Source organism: Herpailurus yagouaroundi, unplaced genomic scaffold, assembly GCF_014898765.1.
Source record: "Herpailurus yagouaroundi ecotype Mexico unplaced genomic scaffold, PumYag 140, whole genome shotgun sequence".
NCBI lineage: Eukaryota > Metazoa > Chordata > Mammalia > Carnivora > Felidae > Herpailurus > Herpailurus yagouaroundi.
Window position 1 is genome coordinate 77245278 of NW_024412395.1, and position 14386 is coordinate 77259663.

Genomic DNA, 14386 nt, shown 5'->3' on the forward strand with positions numbered 1-14386 from the left:
CTGAGAAACTTTTTATCTCTATTCTGAATGATAGCCTGGCTGGATAGAATATTCTTGGCTGCAGACTCTTCCCACTCAGCACTTTGAATAGATCATGCCACTCCCTTCTGGGCAATACAGTTTTGCCTGAAAAATCCACTGATAGCCTTACAGGGTTTCACTTGTATGTAACTGTCTTCTCCTGCATTAATTTTTTTTATCATGACTTTTTGCCATTTTAATTACTGTGTGTTTTGGTGTGGACCGCCTTGGGTTGATTTTTTTTTTGGGGGGGGGGTCTCTGTGCCTCCTGGATCTAGATTTATGCTTTATTTCCCAGATTAGGGAAGTTTTCAGCTGTTATTTCTTCAAATAAATTTTTAGTCCCCCTTTTTCTCTCTTCTTTCTGTGATCCCTGTCATGCAAATGTTATTGTGCTTGATGGAGTCACTGAGTTCTTTAAATCTATTCCCATTTTGCATAATTCCTTTTTCTTTCATTTGCTCAGCTTGATTACTTTCCATTATTCTGTCTTCCAGGTCATTATTTTGTTCCACTGTTTCCTCTAGCCTGCCATTTATTCCATCAAGTGTATTTTTAATTTCATTTATTTTGTTCTTCATCTCTGATTGGTTCTTTTTTTTTATCTCTTTATAATGGTCTCACTGATCTCCTCCACTCTTTTCTCAAGTCCAGTGAGTATCTTATGATCATTACTTTAAATTCTCTATTGGGAATATTACTTGTATCTGTTTCACTTAGATCTCTTACTATGGTTTTGTCCTGTTCTTTCATTTGGGACATATTCCTCCATCTCTTCATATTGTCTACCTCTCTGTGTCTGTTTCTATGTGTTAGGAAAGTCAGCTTTGTCTCCTGTTCTTGAAGGTAATGGCTTTATGAGGAAGATATCCTGTAGTGTCCTGCACTGCAGTGTCTCCTGTTCCCCAGGACCTAGCATTTCAGAGAGTGTCTCCTATGTGTGCTGTCTGTGCCCTGCTGTTGAGTCCTGGCTACTTTTTTCTTTAGTCCATTTGTCTGCCATGGCTCTCTATGCTTGTTGTGGGCAGTGTTTGGTCCCCAGCCAGGTGGGGCACATTTTAATAAAGTGTGCTCTGGTCTGTTTGGAAATGAGGATTGTCATTTACAAAACTGAGGTCCAGTAAAACACACGGGCCAAGAAATGAGGTGTTGGTAGGGTTCCACTGGTCTTCTGGGGGAAGGGGTTTGCAGCACCAGGGAAAGCATGACTGGGAAGGGTAGATCTGCTGAAGTGTGGGGCCAGGCCTTGGTGTACAAGTTAGGTAGTGAATGTTGACACTGCAGTGGTTCCTGCAGGTGTCCACATGTTTATACTGGGGGCTGGGGGAGGAAAACAGTGCCACCAGTTCCTTTTCTGGAGGGGTCTCCCCAGATGCCTGCCTCTCTGGGGCATGCTCTAAGATGAGTAAATGACTTTCCCTCCAGTCTGTCCTACACATTTTTCACATTTTATTTTATTTTATTTTATTTTATTTTATTTATTTTTAAATGTTTATTTATTTATTTTGAGAGAGAGCACACATATGAGCAGAGGACGAGCAGAGAGAGGGAGAGGGAGAGGGAGAGGGGGAGAGAGAGAGAGAGAGAGAAAGAGAGAGAGAGAGAGAATGAATGAATCCCAAGCAAGCTCCATGCTTAGCATGGAGCCTGATGCAGGGCTCAATCTCATGACCCTGGGACCATGACCTGAGCTGAAATCAAGAGTCAGACGGTTAACCAATTGAGCCACTCAAGTGCCTCTGCCCCAGACATTTTTCAAACTGCTTTATCTCTTCTGGCTCTTTGTCATGCTGTCTCTTTAAGGGTGAGAACTCCACTTCTTAATGCCATCCAGGTTCTCCCAGAGTAGAACCCTTCAATTTTTAAAATTCCAGCCTTTGTCTCACTGGTTGTAAGAACTCATGAGATTTGGTCCCTCTTGCTTTCCAAGATAAACGTTATAGGGATTCATCTTCCCATTCAGTATCCCCGGTGAAAGTCTGTTTTTCACCTTTCTCTGCACTATTGGTTCCCTCCCCATTGTGGATGGATACGGTCTGTTTCACTCCCAAATCTCATCTTCACCTTTCTTACTTTCTTCGATGTGGCCTTTTCTCTACCTTTAGTTGTGGAGTTTGTTCTGCCAGTCTCGGGGTCATATTCTGGGTTATTTATGCCAATGTGAATGTTATCTAGTTGTATGAGATGAGGCAAGCTTAGGATTCTCCTACTCCACCATCTTCCCTGCCTCCTCCAGCCCATCTAGTGTATTTCTTGTCTGTTATTGAGTTCTTCATCTCTGACTGGTTCTTTTTATGTTTTATGTCTCTTTGTTAAGGGTTTCACTGCGGTCCTCCACTCTTTTCTCAAGTCCAGTGAGTATCTTTATGACCTTTACTTTAAATTTTCTATCAGAGATATTACTTATCTACATTGTTTAGGTCTCTTGCTGTGATATTTGGGACATAATCCTCTGTCTCCTCATTTTATCTAGCTCTCTGTTTCTATGTATTAGAGTAGTCAGCTACATCTTCTGCAGTGCACTGTCCCCTGTTCACTACAATCTGGTGTTTCAGGGATGTCTCTTATGCGTTGCATGAGTACCCTACTATTGTGGCTGAGCCGCTTTTGCCTTCATCCCTGTTGTCTGCAGTGGCTCTCTGCCTGTTGTGGGCAACATTTGGTCCCTGTGTTGTCAGTAAGTCATCATGAGTTTGAATTTAGTCAGACCAGGCATTTGCCTGAGATGTGTGGCACCAAACTACGGGGTGCTTTCCCTGTGTTGTGCCCTGAGAAGTTTTGTTGGTGGGTGCAGCCTGAAGTCAGACCACATGTCTGCCCCCAGCCCACTAGTGGGGCCTCAGTTGGACTGGTGTGTGTGTGTCATGTGTTGTTATCCTCCCTTCTCTCCAGGGTAGGAGTTACTTTGGAGTGGTGCTGGCCCCTTTCAGGGCTGCTTGTACCCTGCCAGGCTTGTGGCACTGCTTTGGATAAACTCTAGCCAATGTCCTATTGGAGGGGCGGGTCTTCAGGAGACACAGGGACCAAAGCATGCCAGGTTGGAAGGCGCAGATCTGCAGAAGCACACAGGGCAGAGTGAGTGGTGTTAGCAAGTTAGATGGACGGTGTTGTTGCTTGGCTGGTTACCACAGGGGTCTATGTGTTTAGGTGATGGTAGGAAATGGAGATAAATGGCATCTGCCAGCTCCTTTTTTCCTGAAGTCTCCCAAAGATCTTTGCCCCTCCAGCACGTGCTCTGAGATTAGTGAACAAATTTCTCTCCTGTATACCCCAGGCATTTTCAGAAGTGCTCCTCCTATGCTGTATCTCCATGGGGCTGTTTGTTGTACTATCACTTTAAAATCAGGGACTTAGTTTCCTCTCACACTCTCTGCTTTCCCAGAGCTGAGCCTGCTGATTTTTAAAGTTCAAGATGTTAAGCCCCACTGATTATAAAAGCCCATGAAATTCAGCTCCTCTGGTTTTCAAAGCCAAATGTTATGGGGATTTGTCTTCTCCCTGTAGGCTCTCCATGCCTGGGATGCCTGGAGTGGCTCTCTCCCCTTTCCATACCTGTGGTATCTCTCCTTCCTATAGACTGCCCCATGGGTCCATTTAGCTCCTGGCCACATCTCTGCCCTTCCTACCCTCTTTGATATGGCTCTTCTATACATTGAGCTGTGGAGAGTCTGTTCTTTCCCTCTTTGGGTTGTTTTCTGGTTTTTTTACATCGATATGGGTGTTATCTAGTTGTATCTGTGGCATGAAGTGAGCTTAGGATCCTCCTACTCTACCATCTTCCCAGGAAGACTTCCATATATATATTAAGAAGCACTTTCAGAAATAACTCCTGGTAGATCTGGGCCTGGTTCTCTCTGGGTTGTGATCTTCATCTCTGGCTGTAACTAACAAGTGTGTAAAACTGCAGCTGCTCTAGTTCACAGAAGACTCATCTACTCACAATTTCTAGGCGTGAGGCTCTGGTCTTGGTAATAAAAACACTCCCCAGGTAATTTTAATGGCAGCAAAGTTTGATGTACATTGTACCAGGGGGTGGTATGCCAGGAAAACTTAAGTTCTTCTGGTCTCTTAGCCTCAACAGGCAACCAGGGGGCCAGAATCTGCAGGTATTAGGCAGGACCATGCAATTATAAAAAATCTGTGAGGATGGCAAGATCTCCCTCAAAGAGCCCACTGGATTCCATCCTGTCTTCCCTCCTGTGTTATCATGGAGGTATTCATGGGCATTTGGAAGCTTGGCCATGCTGCTGTGAAATTCCCCATCTCTGTCTTCCTGTGCAGTGAGGTGTCTTTAAGTACATTAAAGGAATTTTGTCCACCACCTTTCTGTCACTTGCACACTGTCACAGATAGAGAAAATATTTGAAACACTAGAACTGTGACAGAATGAGATTTTCTTTCCTTTACTCACTTCTTTACTTCTACTCCTTACCCCTGTAGGATATGGGAGCCTTGCTAAAAGTAAGGAGTTGATTGTTAGCACAATAATATATTTATGTTTTGTTGTGAGAGGCAGCTAACAATAGCAAAAAGAAGAATTGTTTGTCCTTATAAACATTCCACTCTGAAGACTCTGACTTTATTTCTTATGATGGATTACATGTACATGCCCTCCAGACAACACGGACATGAATAACAATATTGAAGATTTATGAAAGCAGCAGTGATTTGTTGCCTAAATGTTTCCAATAATTACTTCCATTTTTAATACATGTTCTTGAAAATAACTTGTAACATTAAAAAAATAACTTTAATAATGCATACTTACTGAAGGAAAATCAGAAAATACAATAGAAAAAAACGCTATAATCAGAAAAAAATGGTTAATATTCTTCCATGTTGAGAGCCTTCTAGAAGCATCTTTGCAAATGTACATTTGCATACATGTTTATTGACAGGTTCTCTGTACCAGGCCTGAATTATTTTCAACCAGCTATATTCCTTCTTCTCTCTATATATGAAGGATGGGATGTCCAGTGCAGACAGCACTTCCTGTGTTCCCCCCATTGCCATATCATCTAGCTTTCATCAAGGCTTGGCCAATGAGAAACCTTCATGAGTTTGGAGGCAGGAAGAAAAGGAGAAGCCAGGATGTTTTAGCCCCTTCTCTCTGCCTTGAGCAACACCTCCTCCAGTTTCTGTGTCACAGGACTGATAATGTCCTAATTTCCATCAGCCGACCTTGGTCTTTGGGCTATACTATTACCACCTTCCCTTTGTCCTTATAGCCTAGGGTCTGGGTAGTGGTTTCCTGCTCTTGCTAATATGTCATCTCATTTCCCCCTCATTTCTCAACTATTTCATCACCTGCATATCCAGTTCTCTGATTTAAATTTAAATTCTTTTAAATGCTAGTGTGATTCCTGTGCACCTGGATGGATATTGATGGCCATAGGTTGATAGTGATATAAAAGGAACATTACACTTATATAAGGAAATATCACAATTGAATTCTGTATTTAATCACAATTGGCTCTGACTAGTTGAAGTTCATTAAAGACTATGAACTTTGACCCTGGAACTAATTGAAGACCCTGATCAGTGAGCTGTGGGGTTTGTTGTTATCAATTGTTTACAGGCAGTGGACTCATTTTCAGTGCTTATTCAGTAGATTTTTTTTTTTTTTTTTTTTTTTTTTTTGCATTTAAAACACCTCATTCTCCCCTGTCAGCACACTGCTCAATTGCTCAATGATTTCTTTACTACCTTAGGATCCCCTGCCTGGGAAGATTATAGACACAACTTGTTTTTTGTTTTTTGTTTTTCTTTTAAGGCTCTGGTAGTCTTTGTTTTATTGTTTGACACTAAAATCCTATTTTACAATATGCCTTTTCCTCTGTTCAGTATTTTATGACTTACCACATCAAATGTATTTGTAACATTTCAATGCTATAATTTCCACATTGCTAAACATTTAGTTTGTTTCAAGTTTTTTTGCTTGCTCTGATTAACACGTTCACAGTTAAGTATCAGAAACTATTTTCAATTATTCAAGTTGTAAACTTTTTGAGCAACTTTCTACTAAAGGGTTCAAAAGACTTCTCCTTTGAGATGCAAGCTCAGAGAGAGTAAGAACTGACTGACAGAAAAGCTAAATGGAAAATAAACAGTAGTGGTTATCTTCAGTGATCTTTTGTTATTCATCTACTCCCTTATCCCTTTGTTAAGGTGTCCAACCATGCTCGACTCAGTCGACATGTCTCAGTGGAAGCTGATTTCACCCAAGCTCCAGGGTAGGTCTGTGTTTAAACCTACCCCCCTTGCCTAAGATTGGTTTAGAAATTGTCATATGACTCAATCTGTGCCAATAAGCATCCAGGAGAGGTTTGCTGAAGATGATGGGGAAAGTGCATTCTTCCTAATCTGGGAGTTTTCTGTTTTCTTCTGGTTGTTGTGTGGCTCAGAAGTTCTGTAGTCATTTCATATCCAGCCTCAGTAGGAAGCCACACATACCAGAGGGAGAACAGCAGGGAGCCAGAGACACAGATAATGTCAACTCTGAAATCTGTTCAGTCTTCTAGACTTCCAGTCATGCAAGCCAGGAGACTTTCTTAACATTTGAAGACAGGTTGAATTTTTCTGGTATTTCTTGATCAAAGAATCCAAATCTGTAAAGTAAATTAGCAAAATAAGTACTAGAGATAAGTGCTAGTGCTAATATTTAAAAATGAAGAGAAAGAAAATGAAGAAAAGAATCTAAGTGATTATATGTCAACTAATTTTAAGCATTATTTTTATATCTGACCAAAAAATTAGAGACACATTGATTCAGAATGGATATATTTATTTTTAACAAGTGTGGTTCTGGCATATATGTCTGTTGATATTTTTTTAAATCATTTTTTTCATGTGTATTTATTTTTGAGAGACAGAGAGAGCGTGAGTGGAGAAGGGGCAGAGAGAGAGGGAGACACAGAATCTGAAGCAGGCTTTGAGCTGTCAGTACAGAGGCCGATGCGGGGCTCAAAACCTTGAACTGTGAAATCATGACCTGAGCTGAAGTCAGACGCTTAAACTGTCTGAGCCACCCAGGTGCCCTTATGTCTGTTGATATTTTTATTTATGTTGGAAAATAAGATGAAAGTGAAACAGCTTTGATGTATATTAGAACTTCGTTGGTTCATCAAAGGGATGAGAGACTTTTTGCTTAATTGGATGATACTTTTAGAATACTAGAATAATATTTCCTCAATTTTGTGTGTATGTGTTCTTTACAATGTAATGGCTACATTATGTTATGATATGCCTTTAAATTTGATGTATGTTAACATTTTATCTATCATGTTAAGTCTAGACCTCAGGTTCTGGCTATTCCTATTGTTGTAAATAATTTTATTGAAACACAGCTGTGTCATTTATTTACATACTGTCTGTGTCTGCTTTCTCACTGTCACAGCAATGTTGAATAGTTGCAACAGAGATCTTGTCCTGTAAAGTCTAAAATAGTGCTTACTATCTGACCTTTTATAGAAATTGTTTGCCAAATACTGGTCTTGGATGATCAACAAAAGAGTAAATCAAACCCTGACTTACCTAGTAGAACAGCTGAAGTCAATAGCCACATTGGCCAACTCCTGGGTTAGTGTCCTTCCTTTGTCTCACACCAGCCCCCTCCCCCTGCCCTGTTGTCCCTTCCTATGCTGATCAGTTGACACTGGTTAAATCTGGGGCTTGGAGGAAGAAGGGGAAACATTTTTCAACTCCAACTTTGTTTAAAAGACATTTGCTTTAATGCAGTTCTTCTAGTGTTGCAAGTGCTTCCTATTCTACTATTTTATCACTATGATTTCATACTTTTGTAAATAAAATACTTATTTTTAATATCTCTTTATTTCTTTCTGAATAAATAAATATAAACTTAGTTGGCTGTGGGCCACACTATATGTCAGATATGGTCCAACATGAGTTCCAAAGATTTATGATTTTAACAAGAGTAGTATTGTGAAGCTATGTGTAACAAGAGATATTTGGGCTATTGAAACCACAAGTAGCTTGCTGTCCCTGGAGAGACCACTGACTTGACCAACGACTTGACCTTCATTATCCCAGTGTGTCTCACCTGCATAGAGTTACCAAGGGTATTTGTTAAAATGGATTTTACACATAAAATGTAGATTTTCAAAGGCTCATTGAATCAGAACTTGTGGGACATAGGGCCTATGAACTTGTAGCAAGTATGTTTAATCAAATATTAAGAAATCATCGTGACTTTCCATGTGACATTGGATAGTCTTTGGGCCTCATTTTATAAAATGAAGGGTTTAGGTTCTATGATTTTATGTAATATATTAAGATTGGTTGTTTTTTCATAGTGCAGGAGACTCTAACGTGAAGGGGGCAGAAACAATAATTATTCCTTTAACTCTGTTGTTTGTTTAAAAATACACGCACACATCCCTTTGTGCTGAAAGCATTCTAATGCACGCACTTCTCTTGCCATGTTTTTGGCAATGGGAGTCATTTATGGCAGGACTCCTATTTATACACAAACTCTTGGGCATCGAATGGAGCATCCAGACATGTTCTAGATGAAAGCATCCACCCTGTACCTGCTGCATTAGCTGGTGCAATAGTGGGAAAGCCTCATGGGACACCATAAAGATGGAGTGTGCTATCTGATGGGCGCTGCAGATGTGCTCAAGGTTGTCACAGTGAACCATGCAGGTGGCTTGCTTCAACTGAGTGCACCAGATGCATATCCTTACAAAAGGTTTCTGCTACCAGCGATGAGTCAGATTGGTGACATGGGAAATAAACAACACCAAGACTCTCACTCAGCTTGTGTTTACTGACCAATTTCCACTCTCTCTCTCTCTCTCTCTCTCTCTCTCTTCTACAGGAACTCCACAAGTTGCTTGGTGGCCAAAAGTTTGGTAGTTTCTATAAATACTTTAAGATCAGAAAGTGTAGGAAGATATCCACAAATTAATGGCATGGTAGCTAGCTAAGAAGCAAAAGTTGAACTACAGAAATTATGTTGCCATTATAATATTTCCAAATAGATAAAATTGCCTCTTAATGTCTTTGTAGTACAATGTGGGTCATCTTGCTAAACCATCTTTTATAGAATGTTTACTTTTCATGTTTCACTTCTTGCTGCTTAGGCCTGTACAACCTCTTCTTCTATGCCTGCTGTTTTCCTGGATGTTGTAGCAGGAACACCTTAACTCAAATATGACAAAACCTCTGTCTGCCTGCCAATGGAAAATCAGTTGCCACAAGGCAGACATGTGGTAAAAGGAAGGCAGAAAAGAACTTGGACTCCTAGGTTGCTCTTAAATTACTGCCAGCTTGCACTCAAACTTTTCCAGGAACAGACTGTGGAAAAGACTTGGTGTGTGTTCTTGCCGATGAGCATTTCACAACATAGTCTCCATGTACCAAGCCTGCTTCCGTGTAGATCGAAGCAGAGTCTGGTGGCGAATGGGGAGTTGGCGACCTCTCCTCTGTCCACATGAGTACTCCTCACTGCCCTCTTCATTAAGATTCAGAGAATCCAAGATGAAGGAAGATGGAATGAATTCTGAGATCCTAAAAAAGAATTTTCCAGACAGAAGAAGATTTCTAAGGTACTGTTAAAATTAGGAACATTTTCTAAGTAATAATACCTAAAACAAATTAGGTACATTAGTTTGCTAGGGCTGCCATACCAAATACCACGGACTAAATGGCTTAGCAACAGGAATTTCTCACAGTTGTGGAGGCTTTGAAGTCCACAGTCAAGGTGTCAGGTTTGGTGTCTCCTGAGACCTGTGTCCTCAACTCGCAGATAGATGCTTGTCTACTCTGTGTGCCCTCACATGGTCATTCCTCTGTGCAAGTGCATCCTTGTTGTTTTCTCTTTTTGGGTGTCCAAATTTCCTTCTCTCATAAGGACACCAGTTACATGGGATTAGAGCCCAGTCCATTGGCCTCATTCTAACTTAATCACCAATTTGAAGGCCCAATCTCCAAATATAGTCACGTTTAGAGGTACTAGAGGTTAGGGCTTCAACACATGAATTTTGGGGGATAAAATTTAGCCCATTACACTAACCCAGATTACTAGTAGCCCATGAAAAAGATCTAGCACAGAATGATCTTGACTTTCTAATAATGCCCAATTTGGTTTTGGCTTTTCTAATAAGCCAAATGTACAGGATTTGAAAACTCAGCCTTAATTTTTTTTTTTTTTTTACTCTGACTCCATGGGCTGCGTTTGTTGATAAACTTCCGCCTTGCCCTGTTTATTTGATGAGTTTCCTTTTTGCAGCTTTCCTAGAGTAACTGGAAGTGACACACTTGCATCCACTGACTGTTCTTTTGTCCTACCTCAGCTGTCTTTCCTGTGGTCACACCTGTGACCTCATCCACAACAGGAATGAATACTGCTGAAATCTTGACTCCTTGCATCCACTAGTCTATTGTAGACATCTCATTCAGTGATTCTTTGACCTTATTGAGATCTTTAGCCCATTGGCCTTACTCATTAACAGTCCTCCCTTCCACCTCCACCAGGTTCCTCTTCCTTTCCTATCTGGCTTAAGATTCTAAGATCCATCACTAGAATTACTTTTGCTCCCCTTCTCTCTCCAGGGTTGATAGAATTACAATACTGGTAAAACCAAATCCTCTGTTTCCTGCTTCCCTTTCCCCCCTAGCAGCTATAGAAAAGTGAAACTTTTTTTTTACTGTTCTCACTTCAGAGTCCTAGCATGTAGAAAGAATAATCCTCTCCACCAAAGATGTCCATGTCTCAAATCAGAGAAGGTGATGTGATGTGATGACTGAGGCATGGCAGAGTAGGAGACGTGGCAGTGAAAATAGGTCAAAGATTTGATGCTACACTGTTAGCTTTGAAGGGGGGTGGGGGGAGGGATCATAATCAAAGAATTCAGGCAGCCTCTAGAAGCTGGAAAATGTAAGGAAATAGATTTTCTCCTAGAGCTTCCAGAAGGAGTGTGGTCTTGCTGACATGTTGATTTTAGCCCAGTGAAACCCATTTCAGAGTTTTGACCTCTAGCATTTAAGATAATAAATTTGTGTTAAGCTATTATGTAATTTGTTACAGCAGCAATAAGAAACCAGTTCAAAAGACAAACCTCAAATGGCCACTGAACACCGTGTGACATTTGTACCTTCCAGTGTGCTTGGTTTTCTCTTCTCCAAAATAGAGTTCTTTTCTATTCTCCAAAATAGGAGTTCTTCCCACCTTAGCAGCTAACATTGCCTTGTATTTCATTGAGAACCTGACTCCCATTATAACTGATACATGTATTTACTTGCTCAACTCCTTGTATATATAATCAGTATCCCAACCTCATTGCCACATCCTTTATCCTGCCACATTTTTGGCCCCTGGCCATGCCACTATCTTCAAGGAAAAGGGATGGAAGAAGAAGAGGAAAATCAACGTTCTATTTAAAAAAATTAATTTAGCTTAATTTAATTTAATTTAATTTAATTTAATTTAATTTAATTTTAGAGAGCATGAGCAGGGGAGAGGGGCAGAAGGAGAGAGAGAGAGAATCTCAAGCAGGCTCCATGCTGATTGTGGAAGCTTGATCCCAGGACCCTGGGATCATGACCTGAGCTGAAATCAAGAGTCACAGGCTCAATCAGCTGAGCCACCCAGGCACCTCAACATCCTACTATTCAATGTTAATTGAGTGTCTGCCTGTGTTATAACATATCTGTAGTATATAAACCCAAGCTTCTTCATATTTGTATGCAAAGAACAATTCCTGCTTTAATATTAAAACTTATTTTTTTAATTGTAGTCCAAAGAAGTAGTGCTTTTATGTAAAAGAATTACTTCCTGAACAAAGACATTACAAAAAATATGAATATAACAAATTCTTTCCTTTCGGACCCTCACAGATTGTGGTGTTGCCATGGGTCACTGCCCTGTCTGATATTACTGGTATTGTACAAACAAGTCATATCCAAAGTCTCACTTCTGCAGAGATATACCTGATGTGAAGATCTACATCTTTGATATGGAATGGAAGAAGGCAAAAGTGATGAGTTTTTACACCATGGCCACATGGTGTCAGATGAATATGAACAGCTCTCTCTTTTGAAGCCCTGGAGGCTTCCTCTGTGCCAACAAGTACATGGTGAAAAGTTGTGAAAAGATGGCTTTCACATTCAAGCACGCCTCCACCCCTTCCAATTCATCCATATCAACAAGATGTCGTCTCCTGCTGGGACCATGCAGACAGGTATGTGGGGTGCCTTCAGAAACCCCCAGGGCAGAGTAGCTAGAGTCCATATTGATCAAGTCATTATGTCCATCCTTACCAACCTGAAGAATAAGGAACATGTGGTTGAGACCCTACATAGGGCCAAATGCAAGTTCCCTGGCTGCCAGAAAAATCATATCACCAAGAAGTGGGGCTTTACTAAATTTAATGTAGATGAATTTGAAGACATGATGGCTGAAAAGTGGCTCATCCCAGATGACTTTGGGGTCAAATACATCCCTCATGATGGCTTCCTGGACAGATGGGAGGCCCTGCACTCATGGGAAACTTGGCACTGCCCCCTTATTCATGCCCACAGATAAATCCTATTTCCTGTTTAAAAAAAAAAAGGATATATCCAACGATAATCAGTGACTTGAACTCTTTACCATAATGACAAGCATAAGTCAACATAATACCTGTGCCTGTTACATTAATTTTGGGGTTTTTTATTGCTTTTAATAATTTAAAAAATTTATTAATGATTTTTATAGAGTATATAAGTGCATATATTTAGTTTGAAAAGCAACAGATGAACACATGTATATATATATAACTGTACATATACATATATATGTATATATTAAAAATTTATAAATTAATAAATATGTATATGTGTGTATGTGTATACACACACACACATCTAGTTTAAGAGAGAAATTTTGAAGATTCCCTGTGTTTCTATCTCATGGCAACCTCACTTCATCCAGGTTAACCACTGTCCTGAAATTTGTGTTAATATTTTCCTTTTCTTTATAGTTTTACCACCTGTACAAAATGTGACCAGACATCTAGTTCACCTAAGACAATCCTGGTTTAAGAATGTTATCCCTGAGTAATTATTAACAGTATTCCTTTTTACTGTTAAACATCCTGTTTTGGATGATCTAAATTATATATGGACACAGACTTTATGTGTAGATTGCTATACAGTGGGTTACTTAGTTTAGAAACTCAGTGGCAAAGAAGAAATCTAATTTTGTAAGAAAAAGGCATTATTTCCATAGTTAGATAAAGACTGCCAGAGAGTCTTGAGGTCATGATTTGGCTTCAGTGTGTATGAAATTTCAGAAGTGCATCTTTTGGAGAAGTCAGTGGAAAAAGCAATTAGTTACTTTTGAGGAACATAGGGCTTATCATTGTTGAGGCATTTGCTAGGCTAAGTGCGGGTCAGGTTGTTAATCATAAATTCTCTTTTAAAATTATTTTTAATATGTATTGAGGAATAATATATCTACCATAAACTACATGTATCTTAAATATATACCTGAGGAATTTTAATATCCAACATATTCCTGTATCCATCACCCAGATCAAGATATAGACACTTCTAGCCCCAGAAGACTCCCTCATGCCTCCTCCCACTCAGTAGCCCCTCTCAAAGATGGCTATTCTGCTTATAAGCAGTGATTAGTTTTATCTGTTTTTGAAATTCATATAAATGAATTTGTCTAGCTGCTTTTGCTCACTGATCACATCTTTGAGACTCATGTACTAGATATCAGTTTATTCTTTTTCTTGCTGTGTAGTATTCCATTGTATGACTACACCACAATTTTTTTAAATGCATTCTACTGTTGATGGGCTTTTATTTTTAGTATTTCCAACTTGTTCACTCTTATAAATGAGTACGAATTTCAGTACATCATCAGCAAAAAAAGAATTCCAACTCTTCTATATCCTCATTTTATTTTGTATTGTCACTCTTAATTTTAACCACTCATAATTTTTTCAACAATGATATCTCAAAAGCCCAGTGAATTATAAAATTCATAAAAGGAATTCCTTAAAACAAAATGAATCCCTCAAATGTTGTTAGTCACATTATCAATTATTTTCAAAATTTTACTGTTTCAGAAATTTTGATCAAAATTTTGTTGAGAATTATATATAAAGATATTTACTAGAAAGGAAGAATAAATAAAGGAATAATGTGTTTGCTGAGTTTGAATCATAACTTTTTTATAAGCCTATGTTAATCTATGGACCACGTTGTGTCCCCCCAAGATTCATATATTGAAGTTCTAACCTCCAGTGTAACAGTATTTGGAGATGGGACCTTTGGAGATAATTAGGTTTAGATAGGCCTGGAGGGAAGGGCCTTCATGATGAGATTAGAGCTGTTATAAGAAGAGACACCA

General features: G+C 39.5%; 1 pseudogene; it reads left to right on the forward strand.

Moving 5' to 3' along the window:
• Nucleotides 1-11927: 11927 nt before the first annotated feature.
• LOC121030357 (60S ribosomal protein L10-like) lies at nt 11928-12568 on the forward strand (annotated as a pseudogene).
• The last annotated feature ends 1818 nt before the right edge of the window (nt 12569-14386 follow it).